This window comes from Zeugodacus cucurbitae, unplaced genomic scaffold, assembly GCF_028554725.1.
Source record: "Zeugodacus cucurbitae isolate PBARC_wt_2022May unplaced genomic scaffold, idZeuCucr1.2 ctg00000228.1, whole genome shotgun sequence".
Taxonomy (NCBI): domain Eukaryota; kingdom Metazoa; phylum Arthropoda; class Insecta; order Diptera; family Tephritidae; genus Zeugodacus; species Zeugodacus cucurbitae.
This window is the reverse complement of record NW_026530864.1, coordinates 2,501-5,000: the sequence shown is the minus strand read 5'-3', so window position 1 is coordinate 5,000 and position 2,500 is coordinate 2,501. Positions and strand designations below refer to the sequence as shown.

Sequence of the window (2,500 nt, the reverse complement as noted above, 5' to 3'; positions counted from 1 at the left end):
GTAAATATTATAAAAAAACAAACAAACAAACAAACAAACAAACAAACAAAAAAAGAATAAAAAAGAAAAATTTTCTTTTTTTTCTTTTCATTCATTTATTTGAATGTTTTTCTTTTTTTTCTTTTTTTTTTTACTCCTTGTATTGTAGTATAATGAAAATTATATCGCATACATTGTATTTGAACGCAACAAACCTTTAAACATATATAGTTGTACTTATTATTTATAAAAATAATATAAATGATAAGTTAATTTGTTCTCATTAACGTGTAATTCCTTAAAAATATATAGAAATTAAATAAAATGTAATAAAAAAGGAATTACTGTTTTTGTTGGACTAAGACATGCGCAACTTGTAAATGTTTGGGTTGAAAATTACAATTTATTGAAAGATGTTTTAAAATAATTTATATATTATATACGAAAACGAAATGTTATTCTTTCAATAAATTAAAAACTCTTGACGTTAAATTAAAATAAACAAAAAATTATCACTCTAAGCGGTGGATCACTCGGCTCATGGGTCGATGAAGAACGCAGCTAACTGTGCGTCATCGTGTGAACTGCAGGACACATGAACATCGACATTTTGAACGCATATTGCAGTCCATGCTGTTATGTACTTTAATTAATTTTAAAGTGCTGCTTGGACTACATATGGTTGAGGGTTGTAAGACTATGCTAAATTAGTTGCTTATTCTTTTAGTCAATTAAAAGAATTTAAGCACATGGTATATTACTGGATTGTATTTTTCAATCCATAATATTAATAGCATAAAAAGAAATATAGAAAATATATTCTTGAACACCTCATATTTGAACGAAATTTTATAATAAATAAGAATCTTAGTATTCCCAAAAACAATAAAATTTCAATATTATTATTTCAAATAATATATACATTTAGAGGAACGTCTAGCATAAAATATTATTTTATTCTAGGATTGCCTTAAATGTAAAAAACCAAGAAAATAATATTGTTGTTATAATGAAGTAAGTAGTACGGGATGAAAAGATTGAATATTTATTATTAAGAAAATTATATTGGTGTTAAGAAATAATTATGTATGTTTCTTTAAAATAGCAAAAAGCTAAAATATAAAATAAATATAAATATTTTTATACAACCTCAACTCATATGGGACTACCCCCTGAATTTAAGCATATTAATGAGGGGAGGAAAAGAAACTAACAAGGATTTTCTTAGTAGCGGCGAGCGAAAAGAAAATAGTTCAGCACTAAGTCACTTTGTCTATATGGCAAATGTGAGATGCAGTGTATGGAATATCTTAATATCTAGTATGAGAAATTAACGATTTAAGTCCTTCTTAAATGAGGCCATTTACCCATAGAGGGTGCCAGGCCCGTATAACGTTAATGATTACTAGAAAGATATTTCCAAAGAGTCGTGTTGCTTGATAGTGCAGCACTAAGTGGGTGGTAAACTCCATCTAAAACTAAATATAACCATGAGACCGATAGTAAACAAGTACCGTGAGGGAAAGTTGAAAAGAACTCTGAATAGAGAGTTAAATAGTACGTGAAACTGCTTAGAGGTTAAGCCCGATGAACCTGAATATCCATTATGAAAAATTCATCATTATAACTGTGATATTTATAATATTATAGTAATAGTGTGCATTTTTTTCATATAAGGACATTGTAATCTATTAACATAATAAAATATTTATCAAAAGATCATTGGTGTTAAGTTTATTCAAATTAATTTGCTTTTAGCTTATTAACATAGAATAAATACTGATGATTTGATAAAGTGTTGATAGATTTTACATATATAATGCTTAAATTCTTTTGAATTTTACAATAATATTATTATCATTGATTTTAATATTAATTGTATGCATTTATATGATTAACAATGCGAAAGATTCAGGATACCTTCGGGACCCGTCTTGAAACACGGACCAAGGAGTCTAACATATGTGCAAGTCATTGGGTTATATTAAACCTAATGGCGAAATTAACTTAACTTTTATATAATGGGATTAATTTTTAGTGAAATATTTTACTATTAATTCAATCCCGGGGCGTTCCATATAGTTATGTATAATGATAATTTATTATTATTTATACCTCTAACTGGAGCGTACCTTGAGCATATATGCTGTGACCCGAAAGATGGTGAACTATACTTGATCAGGTTGAAGTCAGGGGAAACCCTGATGGAAGACCGAAACAGTTCTGACGTGCAAATCGATTGTCAGAATTGAGTATAGGGGCGAAAGACCAATCGAACCATCTAGTAGCTGGTTCCCTCCGAAGTTTCCCTCAGGATAGCTGGTGCATTTAAATATTATGTAAAATAATCTTATCTGGTAAAGCGAATGATTAGAGGCCTTAGGGTCGAAACGACCTTAACCTATTCTCAAACTTTAAATGGGTAAGAACCTCACCTTTCTTGATATGAAGGTTGAGGTTATGATATAATGTGCCCAGTGGGCCACTTTTGGTAAGCAGAACTGGCGCTGTGGGATGAACC

The 2,500-nt window shown here is 29.4% G+C and overlaps 1 non-coding gene and 1 pseudogene across 1 annotated transcript; both read left to right on the top strand.

Moving 5' to 3' along the window:
- The first annotated feature begins 492 nt into the window (after positions 1 to 492).
- On the top strand, positions 493 to 671 carry LOC128924046 (5.8S ribosomal RNA). The gene has a single exon (XR_008472747.1). It is a non-coding gene; the product is annotated as a 5.8S ribosomal RNA (ribosomal RNA).
- Positions 672 to 1,124: 453 nt separating this feature from the next.
- Positions 1,125 to 2,500, top strand: part of LOC128924047 (large subunit ribosomal RNA) — a 3,702-nt pseudogene continuing 2,326 nt past the window's right edge.